The sequence below is a fragment of the Rissa tridactyla genome, chromosome 14 (assembly GCF_028500815.1).
Source record: "Rissa tridactyla isolate bRisTri1 chromosome 14, bRisTri1.patW.cur.20221130, whole genome shotgun sequence".
NCBI lineage: Eukaryota > Metazoa > Chordata > Aves > Charadriiformes > Laridae > Rissa > Rissa tridactyla.
In genome coordinates, this window is record NC_071479.1 from 6,236,132 (window position 1) to 6,258,741 (window position 22,610).

Genomic DNA, 22,610 nt, shown 5'->3' on the forward strand with positions numbered 1-22,610 from the left:
TCTGCGGAAGGGGCTGCAGGGCAGCATCACGCGCGGCCCCCGGCATCGCCGGGTTATTTCTGCTTGAAGGCAAGTGCAAAGTTTCCTCCTTGACGTTGCTTTTTACTTGCTTCAGTCAAGCAAAACGGACATTCTGGATTTTGTTTACAATGCTATGCAAGTATAACCTAAGTTCTAGGTAAATTTACCCGTTAGAACAGATGCCGTTCCTAAGGGCACCAAACTTTTACAGGGCGATGAGGGAAGGGAAGTGGGAATGTCTTTCCGGTAGAGGCGGTACCGGCCTGGTGCTGCTGGAAACGTGGTTTTCAGTAAGAACAGGGCGTGCGTCTGCACCATCAGAGCGACACGTGCCGAGCGTGCGCACAGCATCCGCACAGTGTGCCCTATAGCGCGGGTGGCACTGGGGATTACAAAAGTAACTTAAATTGTTAATGAAGTAAAACATTCATTTCTTTAAATTGCACTTTTTTGGAGGGTACGTTTTAAAATTGTATTATTTTGAAAAGCACAAAATTGTGGCGCTAGCAAAATGAAAATATGCCACTATGGATAGCAGTAAACTACGGGTCCTGGCCACCCGTCCCTGCACGTAGCGGAGTTTGGTCAAGAGCATTAGAGAAAAGTTGTACTTTTATGAAGGTTCCTACTTCTACGTCCACCGTGCACGCTGAGCTTGGTTTCCAGTTAGGCAAGAACTGCGTGTGGAGGAGCTCGTGGTGCTGAGTGGGCACCAGAGATCTCCCTTTCTGCCAAACGTCTTAAGTTCCGGCATCAGTAAAAAAGGGTACAGCAGTATCGGGGAAGACGTTCTGTAAGACAGGGTGTAACAGGGCTCCCAAAGGCCGTACAGGGTCTGGAACCCTCCGTCTGTGCTGCCGTGGCACGGGCCGTTAGGCTCCCCTTCAAGACGGATGTTCCTCTATCGCTTCCCAAACGCCTCGCACTGCGCAAGAGCAGACGGAGAGGAGAGGAAAAGATAAAGGCGTTGGTCCGAGGGGCAGGCTGCGGTCACCCGCAGTGGGCTTTTTCTGGCATTGAAACAAAGGAGGGGTTTGAAGGATGATTTTTGGAGGCGATTTTGCAAGATCGATGGAGAACTCATCAGTGTGAGGTAGTATCAGAGAAAGTACAAAGGTGCTTGTTTGAAAACATAGTAAGCAGGCAAAGGACAGTGACCCTGGCTAGATATAAGTGAAATGTGAGGATAAGAAAACAGGTATGTTGAGGATTAATGGAAAGGCTCTTAAAAGTGAAGATACACAATTGCTTTTGGAAGAGAAAACTTGGGAAAGCGATGAAGGCGTATGAGTAAAGCAACAAGATTAGAAAACTGTAGGTTTAACAAGTCAAAACTTTTCAGGACAGTCAAATAAAGCTGAAATTATGATGTGGTTTTTTTTTCACGCCATGTAAAATACAGTGTCTGTCACATCAAGAGCTATCCAATACCTCAGAAGACTACAGTATCTGAAAAGTCTTTCTTAAGACTGGGTTCTCTCCTTTTATAGAATGGAAAAATCCCGTGATACAAGGACGGGGAGCTCCACTGTGCTCAGGTATGAGATGACGTAGGTCAATTGTCTCCGTAAACTGGCTGCTGGCTTCAAAGGACCCCTCCTCTCTGTGTTGTCCACATGAAGATGTGGAAATAAGAGCAATTGTGGTGGTGTACATCAGATCATTTTAAGATTTAAAAAATGTCTCTAGACCATCAGAATAATTCTGATGTTCTTTGCACTTAACACTTTGAAATTATTTTTTTTTTTTTAAACTCCCTTTTGTCTAGCTAACCTTACGCAGCATTTTGGCTGCGTAGGATTGCAACTGCATCTGGTTCTCCCCACGGAATCGCCATTGACCTTGGGTAGCTCCTATTTGTTTAAAGTTGCAATCCATGGCAATAATTACAGTGCCATAGTACAGTACGTGTGGTTAAACTTCAACTGATCTGCTTGTTTAGAGTTTGTCCCTAATAACTTGGAAAACACTTTAGGCTATTTCAGCAGAGATGTCCAATAAAAGAATTGTCTTGCATAAATTAAAGTAACTTTTTTCCAAAGCACCAATTTGGTAAAGCCTGAAAAAGGTTTTCTCTCAATCCGTTTCAGGCAATGCTGACAGACAAATGCACACACACAAGTTTGGTTATTGAATATACTTAATCGTTCACCATTCTAAATAAAAACCAGAACTTCCTGATTCAAGATAACCCTAAGCCTGAACTGCTTATCAGGATCGCTTTCATTTGGTTCATTTTTTCTGCTCTTCTACACAGTATAACTTGCTTCCCAAAACCATGCCTGTAATTTCAGTAGAATCAATATTATAAGCAGGGATTTACCTTTTCTTTTATTAGTATCCACTATTCTAAACCTACTCTAGCTATTCTGCATAGATGTTCTCCTAATATAAAGATTTACAGGATATGGCACTGCTATGTATCTCCGTTGCTGGAAATTACTATTTATGTAGCAGAGCCAGTGCAGGAAAGATGCGGCCATTCCCGTGCAAAGCCTAATGTGGGGCTGGGATAAGTACCAGAAGAGAGCAGAATTAAAAAGGAACAGAGGTTCTCTCAAAACCCTTTAAGAGACGCAAAGTTCTGTTACTCTAAATGGAATACTAATTTTGGATTTAACTACTGACAATTCAGTGTCAATTTGTACTTATTTGCCTAGTGCCAGTACATCTTTTTTTATTTATAATGCTATTATTAAGTTATTTATAATAATTTGTAATTCCCGGTACCAATATAGGCTGGGGGATGGAGGGATGGAGAAAAGCCCCGAGGAGAAGGACTTGGGGGTGTCGGTGGGTGAGAAGCTCAACACGCCCCGGCACCGTGCGCTGGCAGCCCAGAACCCCCCGCAGCCTGGGCTGCATCCCCAGCAGCGTGGGCAGCAGGGCGAGGGGGGGGTTCTGCCCCTCAGCTCCGCTCGGGGGAGACCCCCCTGCAGTGCTGCCTCCAGCGCTGGGGCACCACCAGCAGAAGGACACGGAGCTGTTGGAGCGGGGCCAGAGGAGGCCCCGGAGATGCTGGGAGGGCTGGAGCCCCTCTGCTGTGGGGACAGGCTGAGAGAGCTGGGGGGGTTCAGCCTGGAGAAGAGAAGGCTCCGGGGAGCTTCCAGCCCCTTCCAGTCCCTCAAGGGGCTTATAAGAAAGATGGAGAAAGACTTTGTGCGCACGCAAACACCCTCCACATTGTTTAATTTTTCATAATGCAAACTTCTTGAAAACAACTTGAGAGGAAGCCAGGATAGCCAATGAACATGACATATCACAGAATTTATTTTCTTTCAGCAATAATCACACAGAAAATATGGAGCCCGATCCCACGGATGCTACATTTCAGTAACTATTTGAAAGACCAAATTACAATTGCACTGTGCATGGATTTAGGAAAAAATTAAATTGAACATTCAATCAAATGTCAGATGAACTAAAGACAGAAACATTTAATTAAAATTTTTGGCAATTATATGGTTAATAGCATTGTCTAAAGGGACATTATTTGGCTATGCATTTTGCCAGCCTTTTCAAGTAACTCAGTACAGTACAACCCTAAATCTTGTCTCTGCATTTTTTTCCACCAGAGGGTGCTGGCCAATTTTTTAAAATATATGTTACCTAGGGATAATTCAGGCTGCTGTACATAGCCGAGAGCCAACAGAATTTAAAAAGAAGTTTCTAGTCTTTGTTTATCATGACACCTTCAACGGGAGCAGCGGCTGAGTAATTCCATTCTTAGCAGGGCAGTGTTTACGGACGGGATTTCCGAGTGTCCTGCTGTAGTGCACAAGACCCGTTGAGGCAGTGGACAGTATCACTGCAGTACTTAGAGCTTCGGTTCGGAAACTCTGACTTAGAATCTCACCATTATCAGGACAAGAAGTAACTAGCTTCCAGATTTTTTTTCCTGAATCCTTGTGGAAATACCACATATTTACCATATATATACCACAAACATACCATACGTTTTATTTTTTTTTTTTAAGAGGACTGTAGCCCATGAACTGTAGCTGTTTTAATGTCCCGGCATAGTGCTATAGGGTGGAGTGGAAAACATTTCACCAGAGAATCCTGTACTCTTGTTCTCCTGGGAGCTGATGCTGGAAGTTTTAGAGGACAGTGTATGCAGCTGAGCAGTACCAATAGAGCAAACGCTAATAAGTAAAGAACAGCCTGTGCCTATGAAATGACTGGAGATTCGTATGTAATTAAGTTTCATTCTTCAGCCATTTGGGGAGGGGTGGGGAAAACGCAGGGAAAATACCTTTCCGCCTAGTGCATTTGGCTTTGATGTGGCTGTTGGGAGTCGTGAGCATCAGTATTCACAACCAGATCCCAAATCTATGTTTAAAGTTCCTTTTATAGTTTACTCTCAAAATGAATCTTTCTACTTCGGAAATGAAGCTCATACATTTTTAATTGGGATGTCCGAAGGTGTTTACACTGCTCTGGATTTGACGGTCCCTGGAGACCTTTAATAAGGAGGAGACTGGGACGGCAGCTCCGCGATGTTTTCTGGACACGGCTCAGCTCCGAGTACCCTCGCTCGGCTTTTGCTCCCTCCCGCACGCCCCTCCAGGCCGGCGGCGGGCCAGGGGCAGCCGGGCAGGAGCACCGAGCCCACAGCAAACGCCCTCCCGGCGGCGCCGCCCGCGGGGCTCCGAGCGCGCCTCGCCGCTGGGGGAAGCTGCGGCCCGGGGCAAGAGGCACCGTCCGTTCCCCGCCGCCACCGGGCCGCATCCGCGGGGGGCGGCGACGTCCTCGCCCTGAAGCACCTCCAGGAGCCCCCGGAGCCCCGCCTCACCGCCGCGGGGCAGCGCGCTCTGTCACCGCCACACGGCGGCGGCGCGGGGGCTCGTGCGCGCACCCGAGCCCGGGTTTCGCTCCGGGGTTTTTGGTATTTGCTGGTTCTGTTTGGGGAAAGGCGAGATCCCGCCCGCGCTGCAGCAGGTGACGCGCCGACAGAGAACGGGCCGTTCGTCCCCGCGCGCACCCGCCTGGACCGGCCGCGGCTCGGCAGAACCACAGCGCCCGCGGCCCGGCCCGGCTCGTCCCCGGGAGCTGCTGCCTGGGCCGCGACCCCGAACCCGAACCCGACTCCGTCCCCCCTCCGGCCCGTCCCCGCGCACCTGCGGGCGGCGGCGGCTCCTGCGCAGTGGCCGCGCGCTCGCGCGCTCCCGCCCCGCGCCGCGCCCATTGGTGGGCGCTCCCGAGCGGAGCGGCGATTGGCCGGCGGGCCCGTCAATCCGGCGCGCCCCGGCCCCTCCCCTCGGTCCCCCCGGCCGGGCCTGGGCCTCGTCCTCGGCGGCCGCGGCGGGCGGGGCTCGGTCCGGCGGGCGGCGGCGCTGGGGGCGCCCCTGCCCCGGTGCCGGCGGGGGCAGCCGCAGCGACGCTGGGGCCACCGTCCCCGGGCAGGTGAGGCGTGGTGGCAGGTGGCACCGGTCCCCCCGCCCGCCGGGCTGCGGGCCCCTCCGCCGCAGCCCTCCCCTCCGCCGCCGTCCCCGCTGCGGGCGGAGCTCTGCGGCGACGGGCCCGGCCGGAGCCCACCCTCGGGGCCGCGCCGCTCGTGGTGGTGTCCGCGCCGCCCGGCCCTCCGGAGCGGCGGCGAGCGCGGCGCGGGGCGCAGCCCGGCTCTGCCGGCGGCGGCGCTCGGGCCCGGCGCGGCCCGCGGGCAGGTGCGCGGGCGGAGGGGCCGTGTCCGCCGCGCCGCTCCCTGCGGGTCCCCGGGGCCGCCGCGCGGCCTTCCGGCGGCGGGGCCGGCAGGGTGGCTCCGGGATCGGCCCCTCGCCGCGGGCGGTGCGCGGGCAGCCGCCTAACGCGCTGGTGCGGGGCCGCGCAGCCCCGCGCCCGTCCCGGCTCGCGTTCGCCGTCCGTGCGGGTCCGCGGGGCGGGACGGCGCGCTCGTGGGACGCGGGTGACCGTTGCGGGACGTGCGCGGTGTGTCGGGTACCGGCTGCAGGCGAGAACCGCCGGGTTTGGCCACGGCCTACGCTGGAGTTTTGGAATAAATTTGAAATCTATTAGCATATCATGGGAATGACTTTGTGCAGATGCTGTTAAGAACCTCGGTTGGCTGAGGTCTGTTTTCAGATCACTTCGGGTGATTTTTGGTCTGACTCCAGCAGGTTCTGTACGTCTGAGGTTTTGGCGTGTAGCAGAGAAGGAACCGTTGCTGAAATTCTCAGTTGTAGAACTGCAGCACGCCCGTTGTCTTTGCTCTCTTGTTTGGGACCCAAGAAAATGGAACATATGTAGGCACTTGTCTTATTTATTATTGAAAAAATATTAAATCTGGGTTGGTCCCTGTTACATTGTAGAAAGATATTCCTTGCCTTAAAGACCTTAGAGTTGGATGTAGCAATCTGTGCCTTTTGTGCCCAACAGATGCTTTCAAAGTGGGGTTTGGAAGCTGCCTTGCACAGATCATCAGGTTCTCCTGGTACGGCTGCAGTTATGTTCAGAGTACAAACAAATGTGACTGAAGCCGAAACACTTTAAATAAGAAATCAGGATGCAGTTCTGGAGCAAGAAAGCAGGAGGCTTCGATGGCCCTGTTATCTTTCAGGAAAAACATCCTGTGTTCATTTTGAGATAAATTTTTGAGGCCAACACACAAACAACTGGGTGAAATTTAAAGATCTGTCACTAAAAACTGAAGATCAGGCTAAGTGATTTTAATGATCTCTTACAGCTTAAATCGCTGTGAGTAGAAGTTTAGACACAATAGTGCTGTAACATAGAATCACGGAATATCCTGAGTTGGAACAGACCCACGAGGATCATCGAGTCCAACTCCTGACTCCACACAGGGCAATCTAAAAGTAAACCCATACATCTAAGCGTTGTCCAAATGCTTCTCAAACAACCGTGCAAAACTTAGACTAAGACGTTTAGGGTGGGATATGGATCAGTATGCTTCGGTATTCACAGACTCTAGCTTGGACTGAATTGATGTCAAGGAAAACATACAGCTTTTAGAATAAGGAATGACTGTAGTCATAGAATAATGTAAATTGGGAGGAATCACCACAAATAATCTAGTCCCAATCCCTACTCAAAGCAGGGCCAGTTTAGAGCAGGTTGCTCAGCGTCTCCCTGAGTTTTGAATTTCTCTGGGCAACTTGTTCCAATGCCTAAGCATTTTTGTTGTGAATATTTTTTTTCCTGATATGTGATTGGGGTTTACCTTCCTGTCACTTGTCTCTTTTGCCTCTTGTCTTTTCATTGCTTGCCTCGGAGAAAAGTCTGGTTTCATCTTCTCTGTAATTTCCCATTAGGCAGTTAAAGCCAGCAACAAGATCAGTCCCGAGCGTGGTCATTTTAAGATTAACAAATGCATTTCTCTCAGCCTCTCCTCTTGCATCTGAGCTTGCTCTTGTTTTTTGTCAACGAAAGACTAACTTTCAGTTGGCCTTTATGTCATTTATATTCTGTTTCCTGGGCAATATGCTAGATACAGTCTTCAGCCAGATTTGTTTTCTGAAACTACATTAGGCTTTCAAGAAAATTCTCTTATTTCAACAAACTAATGCTTGGTTTAATATTATTTTAATATCTTTAGGTTTATCTTCCGATTGCCATCTTCAAGTGACAAAAAAATGAGTAGTGGAAGGGTTTAGGTGTTGTTCTTTTACACCAATTAATGTTTCCAAATTTTAAATGTTGAATAAAAAATTCTAGAAATGGTATGTCAATGTAGACTCCACTCTTGTCTTTTAGCAAAGCATAGCTGATCCTTTTACCAAAGGAAAGAAGACTGCTTAAATAACACAGTTAAATTATGCTGCTTTCGATTATTTTCTTTAATGACTACATCTGTTAATTTCATAAGCAGTCAGAAATAGATATTTAGAAGTATCACTCCTAAGTACAGGTATTTTTAACTAAGAAAGTAAACTAGTTTAAGTATGGAATGTTAGTCTCATAAGAAGTTGTTCCGTTATTTTGTGGCAAGATGCAGAGGTCTTCTTTAATGCAGGATTCCAAATATTGATGGATTTTTTCCAACAAGTGGCTGTTATTTTCCCTGTTTGTTAACCTCTTCATGGGCTTCTGTTTGCTGAGATCAGGTGTATCTCTTCCTGATAAATTCTTTCTGTCTTCCTAATTGATGTCTGTCTTCAGTACTAAATGACCTTTGATGATTAATAGCATGCGGGAGGTGGAGGAAGAGGGAAAATTAATGCTGCCTAGTTTAAAAGTTCAGATACACTGGAGACTGCCAGCACAGAGTTTGCAAAGGCAATTTTTTCAGATGTATCAAAATTTTACTTAGAAAGTTAGTTCTCAAAGCTGTTTGGAGTGAAAGAAGTAGACACAATGGGGCGTGCACACAGGCACACACACAAAGCAAAAACTTAATTGCCAGGGAACAAATCTGACCGACGAAGCTAAGATGGGATGCGAACATGCGTTATGTCTGTAATTTTGGTTGAAATACCTAAGTGGATGCTAACTCATTCAGAACTTGTCATTTTGATTCTTTTAGGAACTAGGATCATTTGCTCATGCAGGGAGTGCCTGCTGTATGCTCGGAGTTTGGATGAGTTTGGGGTGTATGAAGAGAATATTACTTTTCCAGCAAAAGATATCTTTCTTTGATGCCCATAGGGACTAGTGTATTTAAAGACTAGAAGATACACATTTTTGTTAAGTGGTGGTTCCTTAACAATAGAAGAATAAAGTGGAGGCACGGTAGTAACACTGTGTGATCTGCAGTGATTTTTAACTTCATCAAAGGAACATGGGCAGGTCAGTTTCCACATGAAAGTATCTGTCTTTGAGATAATTTTCTTCTTATTTGATGTATAATTTTCTTTTCTGTTACAAAGTTGGTATAAGGGATGGGTTATGTCTAAATAGCACCGAAGGGAGTTACCTAAATAGTATTTTCTCAGGTTTGTTGCTGATCATGTTTGGTGGAAGAACTGTGGCTTAATTTGCCGATACAGAGAAAGAAGTGTGATTGTATTTGGTTTTGAGTCCATTCTGCTTTGTTTAGTTAAGTCTTGAGGAAAAAGAAGTGAGAATGAGTAGCATTTACCATCGTGAAGCTCCTTAAAAGAAGTGATTAAAACCAGTAGGCAAACACGTATCAGCTAGAAGGTTGTGTTGATAGACAGAGTGAGGAAGAGTTACAGGTACATATTTGGAGAATATTTAGTTACGAAATTCCTAATATGTTACTTTTCCATCTGTGATGTATTCTTTAGTTCTTTTGAGTTTTGGAATTTGTCACATACCAATGAAAGTAGAATGGGGAACTAGCCATTGAAGCTGGGAGGGAGAGCTAAGAATAAAAATACCAGAGTGCATGTTTCAAATGAGGAATGCACAGTATGAGAAGAACTGAGTTATATCGTAAATGTCACCGTAACCCTATTTCCTGCTAATTTACAGGAATGTCATGCTTTTAAACAAGAGAGAAACCTGCTGAATAGCCAGAGCCAGACCCAACAATGGACTGATGGTGGTGTGCAGGAAAATGGGTTGATTGAGTGCAGAACTACCTTATTCTACTGTAAGTATCCAGCTGTAATTAAAGTAACAGGTATTTTCCTGTTTTCACTTACATTTGATACCAGAGATTACAGAAGTGTCTGTCAGTTCTCTTCTGGCTAGAGAACCTAGAGTCGCGTTAGAGTCATGATAGTATTATACTGTAATACAGCAGGTATATATTTCTTTTCCTGTGACTGTTGTATTGAGATTCTTCTAAAGTATAACTCTCCTAGATGTGTATCTTGTCCTTCTAAGCTATGCAAGGCAGCAGACTTGCTTGAAGGGTAATGGCTTTTGAGGGAGAACTTCTGCTGGAGGGGGAGCTGCAGCTCTGTCTTGATGTGGATCAAGATGGTATTGGGTTCCTAACTTGTGGGGTTTTATTTATTATTTGTTCTTTGTTAAGGACAAGTATTGCTTTTGTGGTTACTGTTGCTAACCTAAAAGTATTTTTCACTTTGTTCCCTTCGACATTATGCAGCAGTGCTTTCTTCTCATTCTGTTTCTTAGAATTTGTTAAGGTGGAGTTTGTGTTCTCGTTTCATTTATGTGAAGTAATTGCCAGTTAACATAGGGTAAATATAGGTTTATATGGTTATAAAAGTTGATATTTTTTATTATTATTATTTTTGCATGAGCTGCATTTGTAAGGGTGACACCTGCAGAATGTCAACTGCATGTAGTCTGGATTAAGATAAAGTAATGTAGTGCATCACAGCAAAACTCCCCAACTATGTTATGGGAAAGAAGTGGCCACTGAAATAGCAGTATAGTGTTCTTTCACTCTTCCAGGAAAGTAAGACCAGCAGTTGAAGGACATTACTTCTGAAAAAGTGTCAGTGGAAGACTAGATTGGAGAATCTGGTCTGATAGCCTGCTTGAATTGCTGTGTGTATTACAGTCAAGACGTCTTCACACAGTCATCTGTTTGGAATGAGGATTGTTTCTAGACCACTTCACTTTACACCAGTCTTCTGAGATGCATGGGGTAGATTTTTGTGCTAGATTTACTGTCAAAGTCTAGAGGAAGCCTGAGACAACTGAAATTGGTAGTCTGATGCTCTTGGGAAGTGTTTTAGCTAACTGAATAATTGTCTCTGGGACCTGTACGCATGAAATGTTCAGGTTCTTTCACCCAGTATTTGAAAATTTTGGAATGTGCATTTCTATATTATATCTACATTGGATTAGTTTTCAGTTTAGCACATGGGTAGCTGATGCTTTAATCTTGTTTTCAAACTTGACAGTACGACTATCAAGGCGTTAAAGGCTTTCTTTATCCAAAGGCTAAGATATGATACTTTAACCTCAGCAGGGTCCAAGACATGGCTTTGTTGTGCCAACATTCCCTCCCTCCTATAAACACACATCTTCATACCTCTGGGGAGATTGCTTTTTTTTTCCTCCCATGTCTGCTACTGCCCTGAAAAGCTGCGGGTACCACGTACCTGCTAGTGCACCTGAGAGCCAGTTTGGAGAGGATGGAGCTTTTCTGAAGTTGATGCGTATGTGGCTTGTAAATGGCCAGCCATGTTGCATTCGGTGAACTGTAGGGATTCTGTCATATGGAATATAAATGTTCTGCTGAAATAGTTTTTCTGTCATCTAGGAGTATTTGGAAATCAGTAAAATTAAGCAGATTGAATTCTTGATCTAGAGCGGCGGGAAATTATTTAGCTGCCTAGATTACCAGCTCTAGTAAGTATACTGTTTAAAGCATTCATTGCATTCATTCCTGTATTAGATGTTGTGTTTTCCACTTCTTTATAGTTACTTCCATTAACAGTGCTGTTCTTCCACACTTTTAGTCTCAGCTTTTTTTCTTTTCTTTTAAAGGACAGACTTCTATAATTCTGGGCTGTGTATTGCTTATTCTTCATCTCTGAACTATTCCCACAGCACGCAGTTATTTACATGACAAAAGAATTATTTAATCTTTGTATTTAATATCTGTTGCAGACTTCCCGCCAGGTTGGCTTTGGACTGTTCTTATTTTCTTTCTATTTTTTCATTTCCACTATGTAAGTTTGTGGGGGTTTTTCACTAGTCAGGGTTTCCACACTCCCCCCATTTCCCCGTCAACGTTTTACTCTAGTACCATTTTTGAGATGATTATTTATCTCGGTGGTTCTTGAGCAGCATCACTGACTTGTTTCTCTTTGTTTGGATTGAAAATTCCAGATAGCTTTTTGTGAAAATTCTAAACCTCTAGTGCCTTTGAACTTTGGTGATCGGTCCATCCGACCTCCCTGACTCTTTTCTGGTGAGGCTGTTTTCCTTCTCTTGCGTTCTGGCTGTCCTGTCGTTACACAGCTCCTTGCTCTGTAGCAGAGGCAGACCGAGTCATCTTTTTTCCTTCACTGGTATGCTGTCACTTTCTTTGCTTTTTTTACATGGTCATATTCTCACATAAGTAATTTTCTTGCTGATCTTTCTGCCCTTCAGGATCTGTTTTTGGCATGTTTCTAGTTGCTACATAAATTCTTTCCCTTCTCGCGTGTGTTTCTTAATCCCCATCTGTACCTGTCCCTGGCTCATTTTCCTGACTTCAGATCCTCTCATGCATAAGAAAGTACACATACAAATAACTTTTGTCACATACCTACCTGGGTAAATGTTTTGCAGTTTCTGTTGTGTAGTTCTGGTTTTCCTTCCTCCTTCCGTCATCTCTGTCTCCTCAATAGGAGGTTCCTTCCTAGGTCCGAGGGTTTAAAGATGAATACAGGAATGTTCGACTCCTTCCTACAAACTTGCAGGCAAGGAACACAATCATCCATCCCTTGTTTGCTGGGCTTTAGTGTTTCTGTCAGTGTCTTTTTTTTGGCACAGGCTCTGTCTCGTTGCACCTCCTTGGAAGCAGCCCCCGCTGGTGCAGTGGCTGTAAGCCCTGTAGCCAGTAATGGGCTCTGAGCCGCTCCTGGACGCCTACCTTTTTCCTAAGTTCTCTACTACAGGAGCCTCAGATTTACAGTTGGCTTCTGGAATGTGTTAACTGAAATAAGTAGATATTTACACTGTATAAAGTCTTCAGTGTACTTAAATACTCTCAAAATAATAAACGTCTCTGTTGCGTCAGTTTCTACATCATTTTTGATCTTTGTTTCCGTTTCCACTGGGACTCCTAACAGTCAAATTCTCTCGGTCGTCTAATCTCTCTCCTGTGCGGCAAGCACACTGATTCTGCTCGCTCACTCTTGCCTTCCTCCCCCAAAGAGAGTAAGTCGTCTTCTAATGGAACTGTAGTCCCCTTTGTCAAGGATATTCAGAATAGGCCTCATCAAATGCTCAAAAGTCCATTACCCAGCAATTTTCTAGTTGCCAGCCTAAAGGATTCAGACACGAAGAACTGGTTGGTTCTGGATAGCAACCATTACTTTGTTTGCTTAAATGAATAGTCATAAAAGCTTTTGCTTCTGTTTCCCAATTTACTTCTCGCTGTTTTTCCTAAGAAAGCAAGCTGTAGTATTTTTTGGAACTCAAGTGCTTGTGTCACAGAAGAGTAATCCTCTTCTGTTCTCTTGTATTGTTGTAGTCTCCGAGTCTGGCCGTTTCTTGTTTTATGCTATTTGCCCATGTCCTGATAGCTCTGTATAACTTCTTGTTTTGTTTGTTGTTGTATTGTGCCTCACACAAAGACTCTTGCTCCTTGGTCAATGATGAAGGGTCTTGGGACTTTTGTAAATCGACCTCTGCTATTAGTCCGAAGAAAAAGTGGGAAGGGGAGGAAAAGGGAGTTTGCTTCATTCGTCTTCAAATAAGGCACTCTTCACTTTTGTCTTTCCTTTTTCCCCCCTCCTTACTGGTTATTTGCTGGCTACAGTGATACTGTGGAAAAGCATGCAGGGCTGCACCAGGAGGAACATGCCTAGCAGGTTGTAGGGTGGGATCCATCCTCTTTACTCAGTCCTGGTGAGGCCGTGTCTGGAGCGCTGTGTCCAGTTCTGGGCTCCAGAGTTCAAGAAAGTTACGGACTTACTGGAATGAGTCCAACAAAGACCCCCGAAGATGATTAAGGGACTGGAGCATCTTTCGTGAGAGGAGAGGCTGAGAGAGCTGAGGCTGCGGAGCCTGGGAAAGAAGAGGCTCAGGGGAGGCGTCACCCGTGTGTAGAAATACCGCGGTAAGAGGATGGAAAGGGGATGGAGCCAGAATCTTTTCAGTGGTACCCAGTGAATGGAAGAGGCAATGGGCACAAATTAAAATCAAATGGAGTACATGGAAAACACGTGGAATTCCACCTAAATACAAGAAAACTCTTACTTCAGTGAGACTGGAACAGGTTGTGCAGAGAAGCTGCGTCATCCATGGAGATTGTCTAGCCCTGAGTAAATTCTGTTCTTCAGGATTTAGGACAGTACAGCGCAATCTAGTGTTGTCTTCTGAATGACTTCCCATCAACCAAGTTGTGACACTTTGTTTCTTATTTATTTCCATTATTTTTCTGAGGGATGGTGTAAAACAGCTTCTCAGAGTAATTGCATAAAAACCCTGAAATCTAGAAAGCAATTTCTTCCATTTTCATTTCTTAAACTATCAAAGATGAGTACATATTCTTTTCTGAGTTACAATTGCATATTAAAATTTTTAAGACACTTTGGAAACAGGCCTGTAATAAGTTAAGAATCGCTGCCACCTAGTGGAGCGTTGCAAACTTTGAAGTGTTCGAAAATGATTAAATAAGGTTCGGAGAGGAGAATCCACAGGTTTTTGTGGTTGACACGGAATGAGGCATTCCAAGTGGCAGCAAAGGATGCTAGATTTCTTTTTTTTTTTTTTGGAGTAGCTTGTAGTCATTATTCTTCATTTAAGAAATGCAACTTTATTTTTTTCTTCTCCATTTATAGTAAAACCTTTGAGATGCTCCTGCTGAATTCAAACGTTTGAATAAAAAAAAACACTTGATGGAAGACACAGAAGCTGCAAAGGTTGTTATGCTTTTGTGGCAAATATTGCAAATACTAGTCCTCACTAGTTCCTCTCTATCATATATTGTTTATATACTATTTCAAAATATGTTAATCATGTTTAGTGTGACAGACAGGGTGTCTTCTAATCTTGAGACTGGTGCTAAATATGAAACTTCAGCTAGTTTTGCAGAGGAATTTTAATCAGAATGCAGTGTTTGACAAGAAATTACTGCTTCAGTTCAGAGGCATTTCTGTCTGTTTCACAATGAAAACGGAAAGCTCGGTTTGCAGAAACAGAAAATAGGTTCCAGATGCTAATAACTTACCGTGATGCGGCTTTTCTCTAACTCGGGGAGGAGTATCCGCAACACTGTGGTGCGGGACTGTCACACCAGGCAGGCTAAAAGAGCCCTTAAGTCACGTTGCCATTTCCCAGCAAATCCGTGTTTGTATGACAAATTAACAAGCTTTACTGGTTCCCATTTCCTTGTGGATGTTTACTGCAGAGTCTGGGCTTCGCAGTGACAATTTCATGTTATCGGTGCTGGTGGCACTTTCCAAGTATAGTTGTGTACTGTTGCTAGTACTTTCTGTTGCTCAAGAAAGTGATTTTCAGCTTTCATTGATATGTGTCTACGATATGTGTCCTATATTAATTAATAGATCATGAAAACAGGAGAGGACTCTGGTACTAATCACTGGTGTCTTCTATACTGTATGTCATAAAACTTACTCAAATTCTTATTCAGTCTTGTTGTAGGAGGTTGTTTTGCGTTTTTATTTAAATAAATAATTAAATAAATTCAACATAGATATAAAGATTTCCTGACATGGGTAAAATTCCACAGTCTATGCAAAGTTCTTCAAATGGCTTGTAATTATTAGAGCCCTGGACTGTATTTCTAGTCTTAATTTGTTTAGGTTTCCAGCCTGAGATCGTTCTTAGTAGAACATCACTTTGTGATGTTTGCTTTTCTTATGCAAGTAGTGTTGATCATACCGTTACTTTACTTCTTGATGCATTAATGATGGTAGAGGCGGTAGAATGGAGAGAGGAGAAGAAACACTTTATAGTTAACCTGTAAATATAATAAATGGTCATTAGAGTGAACTCAGTTATCGGTGGATATAGTAAAGATATGGGACGTAATCAGGATGGAAATAGCATTGCACATTCACACCTATGTTGTCAGCCCCCTACTCTTCCATGGTTTTAGCAACTAAGGATCCTGTGAGATATTTAGTAATTTTGAAATAAAGTTTGGCAGTTCAGGAGCATTTGGAAGAGCCTTTCTGTTCCAAGATTGTGCATACAGCTCTTAAACTGTAAGACTGAGACTTTGCGTTCATTATAATTTTGAGAAATAATAAGAGCTCATTCTTATTCAAGTTGTAGGATGTCAGCATACCCTTTTGGTGTAGTGGTTGCCACAGATTTGTTTGTTTCCAGGTTGCCCTACGACAGTAAGTTATTTTGAAAATTCAGGATTTGGACTGTTGTAGGGCAGCCTGGCTATGAAGAAGGAGTCTGCGGGGGTCTAGCGTACCGTGTGACTAGTCAAGTAGAGCATAGCATAAAAGCCTGACCTGAACTTTGTATCTTGTTTTTAACCTGCTGTTAGGTATAAATCAAATCAGTATTCATAAAACCCAGGGAGTTTGGGACCCGGATCCTGAAGTTGTTTCTTAAACTCATCACAGCAACTGCTTCTTTCCTTGAGATAGAACTCATTTTAGTGTACGTGCACCAGAGGGGTGGAAGTAGGAGAGTTGAGACAATTTTATTCAGAGAAATCAACTTTGAATCTGATTGATTCCTTGGCAGCTATTGGGAGGTGCTGAAAGAATCAGCTTTTCAGCCTGTTTGCTCAGGAACAATGCGTGTTATTGAAGAATATTTACCTATTTCAGTGATTTCAGTTTCTGGTCAGGTAGATCAGTGGGGTTAACACATAGTTAATCCATAGATCCTTAATGTTTATGGTAGTTTTGGTTAAAATCGTATTTCAATCTAGTGAGGATTGACAGGTCTAGTGATCCTGAGTCTGGGACACGCTTACTTTGCCCAACTTCTGTATTTGTGCTGGTAGGAACAGTGACTGGTGTAAGTTGCTGCACTGAACATTGGAGTGCCGTTTCCCTTCAAAAGGTGTATTGTCATTGGATCTTGTCACAGACCAATATAGGGATCTATGTACTAAATTATAAATATTATTTCCATTACACTTCCATTGTTATTCATTAGCCATAATAAGAAGTTTTGCAGAAAAGAATGTGCATGAGACTTCTAAATTGTTCATGGCATATTTTATCTATAGGTGGTACTGTTGCCTAAAGCATAATGATATATATTAGGGACTTTGCAGTGAAACGGATGCTGAGAATACACAAGGCAGTTTTTGCTTAGGAGGATCATTGGTCATATAAATGCAGTGGCTTTTTAATCTTCTATAGCCTAAAGGTTTTTTTTTAATTACTAAACTGTTAGTACACAATTATTATTTAAATGCAGGTTTTTTTAATACTTTAGAATTTTTCGTGTTATACGAAATGGCCACCAAGGTCTAATGTTGAATTATTTCAAAAGGAATGAAAAGAGCTTTTTCTTATAAAGCATTGTGACTGTTTAGCCAGCTCAGTCGTCGTCTCACGTGTGTGTTTGTGCATGCATTGTACATCATGAAAGGGCTCAGAATGGCATACAAAAGATTGGTGTTTTCTGAAGGAAGTGGGGTTCACATGCATCGTTTCTGCCTTTACTGTGGGAGATGCGGTCCTTTTCCACTCGGCAGCAGTCGTATGTGAGGGGACGAGAAAAGGGGTTTGAGAGGTGATACTTGACTGGACAGGGCACTCAGGAAAGTGAAGATATAACGTAGTGTTTGAATGTACTAAATTTTTGGGAGGAGATGCTGTCAGTCAGGAATTAAATGGTTTTACGCCAGTGTTGCGCAGTGCTTCTGAGGTTTGTGCATTAACTTAGCAAGTCTCTACAGAGCACCCAGCAGCTGCTTCTTTCATGGATGTAAAGGAATTCTCCTCTAGAAATCCATCCCGACTGGCTGCTCTGTCACTGCCATGACAAAACAGCTGCCAGTTGCTCAGACTCAGAAGGATTTTGAAAATTTACTTTTTTTCTGTTTTTAGTATTAGAATGATGATACTAAACAAAAGAAACTTAGCGGGGGCGGGAGGTATGTAAATATCTAGATATGGAGAACAAGCAACATACAGTTTTAGATACTGCGATGCTAATTGCCTTTTTATTTAGCGATAGTACAAAAAGATGGGACTTCTTTCTCCCCCTCTTACAAGCCTCTGGGCTGAAGCTGGATGTGATGTAGGTGGTGATACAAGTTTCACATCAGTGGCTGAAGGCAAACACAGGGGCACAAGTATAACCACGTTATTGTTTCATCCTGTTTTCATAATAGAGTCCCATTTTCCTCTTCCAGTACGTTAACTGTGCTAACGTACTCTGGTTTGTACTCTACGCCCACAGCATCCGAGTATGACTTTGTTCATGGTTCATCAAGGAAAGAAATGTTCTAATGGTGAACATCTGGAGGAATAGTTTTTGAATGAAGAAAGAGGAAAATGAGTGCAATGATGAAAAACAATTCGGAATTGAATATGGAGCTCTATATCATCTACTGTAAATGTGTCCTTAGGCTGGGGCAATTGCCAATAAGTGGAATAGTATATTGTTGATCTTGCTGGAAGTAGAAAGCAAGATTCTTTCAGTATTCTTCATTCTCTTATCTTGATTGATGACAGCTAACCATTCTGTTGTTTGATAGAAAATTCTGGAAGGCATGTCCTCTGAGGAGCGGCTGAGGACTCTGGGTTTATCTAGTTAGGAGAGAAGGAGGCTGAGGGTCAGCCTCGTTGCTCTACAGCTTCCTGAGGAGAAGAAGTGGAGTGGGAGGTGCTGAGCACTTTTGCCTGGGATCCAGGGGCAGGACATGTGGGAATGAGCCAGCAATGTGCCCTTGTGGCCAAGAAGACCAATGGTGTTCTGGGGCGCATTAAAAAGAGCGTGGTCAGCAGGTCGAGAGAGGTCATCCTCTCCCTCTACTCTGCCCTGGTGAGGCCACATCTGGAGTACTGTGTCCAGTTCTGGGGTCCCCGGTTCAAGAAGGACAGGAACTACTGGAGAGAGTCCAGCAGAGGCTACGAAGATGATCAGGGGACTGGAGCATCTCTCTGATGAGGAACGGCTGAGAGACCTGGGCCTGTTTAGTCTGGAGAAGAGAAAACTGAGGGGGATCTCATCGATGCTTATCGATACCTAAAGGGCGGGAGGCAAGAGGATGGGGCCAGACTCTTCTCAGTGGTGCCCGGCGACAGGGAAAAGGGGCAATGGGCACAAACTGGAACATAGGTTCTATGTCAACCTGAGGAGAACCTTCTTTTCTGTGAGGGTGGCAGAGTCCTGGCACAGGCTGCCCAGAGAGGTGGTGGAGTCTCTGTCTCTGGAGACATTCCAGCCCCTCCTGGACACGTTCCTGTGCCACCTGCTCTGGGTGACCCTGCTCTGGCCGGGGGGTTGGACTAGATGATCTCCGGAGGTCCTTTACAACTCCTACTGTTCTGTGATTCCGTGAATGGTTCCAATGTTGAGTCAAGGGAGGTTCAGACGGGGCATTAGGAAGCATTTCTTTACAAGAGGGTGGTCAGACCCTGGAACAGGCTTCCTGGAGAGGCGGCCGTTGCCCCACGCCTGTCAGTGATTGAGAGGTGTTTGGACAATGGCCTTTAATACCACGCTTTAACTTTTGGTCAGCCCTGAAGTGGTCGGGCAGTTGGACTAGATGATCCTCGTAGGTACCTTCCAACTGAAATACTCTATTCTAAACTTATTTTTAAAAAAAACAACTCAGCTAGTAGTTTCTGTTGGTTCCAACCAAGTTTATCAGTACCCAGACAGGGCCCTAGTGTTCTGTAATTGTCTACCCTGAAGCAGTTGTGCAGCTAATTTAAGCATAAGAAAGAACAGTTATCTTTTGGCAGAATACCAATGTATGTTCTCTTAAAAGCACGCTGCGCCTGTCAGCTCATGAATCAGTGATATTAGGAAAACCATAATGAACTAATGAAAGTAGTAAGAAAATGAGGTTTGAAATCAGCAAGGACAGTTAACTTTTGGAGCCCAGAATGGCTGTACCAGGTCTGATCAAAAGCCTCTCTAGCTGATGTTTTTTCCTCCAACAAGAAAATCCATAAGAACAGTGGTCATCAGTGGTTGCTAACATGGTTATTCTCGTATTTGCTGAGAGCAGTGTGAACAGTTAGTAACTTCCCCAGTTTGCTCCGCTAGCATTCAGAAATTAGGGCATAGGGTCTTCCTTGGCCAGAGGTGGTATCTGTGCTTAGGAGTCTTTTAGTGACTTTCTTGTGAGTTGGATAACTAGTAATGGGAATGAACTTATGGTCATTGTAACTGAATTACATGCATACATTACAACAGAAATGTAAAATTGGAGTTTCTGCTTTCAGAAAATGTCACTTCTGTGCCATAGATGACAAAATTTAACAAATGCTGGTAAAATAATGGCTATAGTGGTTTCTTTTGTGTTCAGTTTTGATGGTGGTTTCTTGGATTTTGTTTTTTCCAGTTTAGTCCTTTTTTGCACTGTCTTCAGTTTTGCTTCAGAGAGAACTACGTATCTAAATGAGTTTGTTAAGTTGGCAACGAAGAACAGACAACTTCTGATGGTATGTATGTTTGCATCCTGATTTATCCACTTTGCTTCTGGCAGTATATGGATGAGATCTACTGCAATGTACCTGTGAACCTTCTGTACAAACAGATAAGATGTTTTCCCTGTTTTCCTTTTTTTTAGCGCTGTTTGTATAATGCATCATTGTAATGATTAACCTGTTGAAAGAATTTTTAAGAAGCAAAAGCTATGACGAGAAATTATATGTAATTTTGGTGACTTTTTACCTTTTATTGCCAACATATTGGACCTTTGATGACTTTCAGAATTTCAAAAATTTCTTTTTAATCTTACTGGAATGAAATATTGCAAGTATGGGGGAGCAGGCTTTTATATTGTTTTTCATATCTTTCTGTATGTAGTCTGACCGCCTTTTGTTACAGTAGGCTTAGTAGTAGCTCCAGTGTTACTTAATTTGCAGGATAATACCTTTTGCGATAGCAGGGGCGGAAATACTTCAAATCACTTTCATAAGACTATAAACTCTTTCTTGGATTTAACTTGAAAGGATAATTGCTCCGTATGACTTTCCTCAAGGCAGCAAAACAAATGGGTGTGTAGGGAAGTACTTTTTCATAGGAGATGTGAGTCTTGGAGAAACCTACACACATAGTAAAAAAACCTGCATTTTTAATGCTTGTGTTATATTTTAAACATTTGGGGAAAAATCTGTTTCGGTCCTTTTTAGAATGAAAGCATCTAACCTTGAAAGCTTTTTCTACGTACTGAATGTTGAAGGGCTAAAGTATGTTAGTGCTTTTGGATTCAGATATTAAAGCACTTCTGTCTCTTTTTGGTTTAGTGAACGTTAAAACTTGGAGTAAAACTGAACTTGGACGGGATACAAGATCACATATGGGATTTTTCTTTCCCCTTTCAGAGCATTTTTGAGCCCCCGCACACTGGAAAGCCTAGTCAGAAAGGCGGAGAAGGAGGAGATGAGAATATTTTTGTGGCCTTGATGTAAATGCCACGTTTTAAAGAAATCACATCATGAAAATTGCTTTCCACTTCAGTATCTCTAAGGACTATTAACAGGAGCAACTCCAGACTTAGGAATACTTTGCAGTCTGTTAGTGCTCAAAAGATCAGTTAATTTTATCAGGACACAAGATAAAGGAAATGGCTTCTTGACTAGCTTAACTGAAGGGGTTCTGTCATTATTTGAAGCAGTCACTGATTTCATGCGTGCCCGTGACGTGGTGGGAGAGTTGTTGCTGTTTGTCATGTAAGGCCTTTAGGGATGGCAGGTGGGGTGAAGGCCTCGTCTTTCTCAAGGAAGTCAAGTAAGAGGTTGGTTTTGTTCTCAGCTGCTTTTCCAGCACCTCCCTGTTGTGTGGTCGGAGGTGCGGAGGCAGAGGGGGAGGTGGCCGTATCCCCAGCGGTTCAGCCGTGTCTGCTGTGGGGACAGCCCTGCTCTTTGTTTTCTCCATTTAAAGAGAGCCGGAGCTTGAGCCGAGTTGGTGATGCTGGGAGCAGTCCTTGGCCTGAGCACACGCTCAGACAGGTGCAGACAGACACAAGTGGTTCTGCTCTTAGTGTTACGTGCATGCTGTATCTGAAAAAGTTTTGCTGTCTGTCTGCTTAAAGTGTGCATAAACGTTCTGCAGCGTGCCAGTTCTTTGCGCAGTGAAACGGGGCTGTATGGTGTCGGTGTTTTAACCTGTCCCTAGCCGCTGATTTAGGTATAATAATTAGAAATAGTCAGGTATTTTAGTTTTCACCCCAGAGGCATAATAGTGGTTATTTAATTTGGGAGGAAAAGTTCTTTCTTTTAATGCAACAGGTGCTTGTATTCAGCAGTCTCTTCCGTACGATCCTGCGAGTCTGAACCATGTTAGCTTTTTTATGCCCATCTTAATAAGTTTGCTCTTAGGGTTCCACTTGGGTTCTCAGATCTGCGTCTCGCAAAGCATCGCTTACCTGACAAAGTGAGAGGCAGATCCTGTACTAAGACCTTCTCTGTGGCGGTTGGCAATGGATGGGGTTGAACGCGGTCACCTCAGTAAGCCTTGTAAAATTGTCCCCTTGTCGCGTCATCAGCCATTTCATTGTAGCCCTACGGTCTGTTAGTGGGTCCCTATAAGATCGTTTAGGATGTGAGTGCAGTCTTAGTTGTGAGATTATGTGGACTCCCATCGAGTCCGATATATCATCATGATGTATTAGCTGACAAAATTTTCAGTGATTAAGATAAGAGCGTAATGTGTTGTGTTGAACGTTTAACTGAAGGACTTTGGCAGGTGCTGTGTCGTTGTGCTAATTGTCGTTGGACCATTAATGAAAGGGCAGCTTTTAACTTTTTAAGCTAGCAGTTAGAACAGATGCCCAAAATGCACCAAATACAGTGTCTATGTGAAGTGTGGTTTTTGCTGTGTTTGAGAGTAGAGTTTGAATTTTGGTTCTGCCTTTTACTTCAGATAAATACAGAGAAAGATTGTTTCCAAACAGTATCTTCTATAGGAAC

At 43.9% G+C, this 22,610-nt stretch overlaps 1 protein-coding gene across 13 annotated transcripts in view; it reads left to right on the forward strand.

The window, feature by feature from the left end:
- Window positions 1-22,610, forward strand: part of RALGPS1 (Ral GEF with PH domain and SH3 binding motif 1) — a 142,145-nt gene that overhangs the window by 17,837 nt on the left and 101,698 nt on the right. For 8 of the 13 annotated variants that reach the window (XR_008469284.1, XM_054220651.1, XM_054220646.1 and 5 more), the window contains exons 1-3: window positions 5,307-5,427; window positions 9,412-9,532; window positions 20,039-20,138. The gene's annotated coding sequence lies outside the window, so the exon portion shown is untranslated. Of the gene's footprint in view, window positions 1-5,306; window positions 5,428-5,904; window positions 8,764-9,411; window positions 9,533-10,305; window positions 10,402-11,122; window positions 11,212-20,038; window positions 20,139-22,610 lie in introns of those variants that run through there. The other 5 variants (XM_054220647.1, XM_054220642.1, XM_054220645.1 and 2 more) reach the window with 5 other exon arrangements.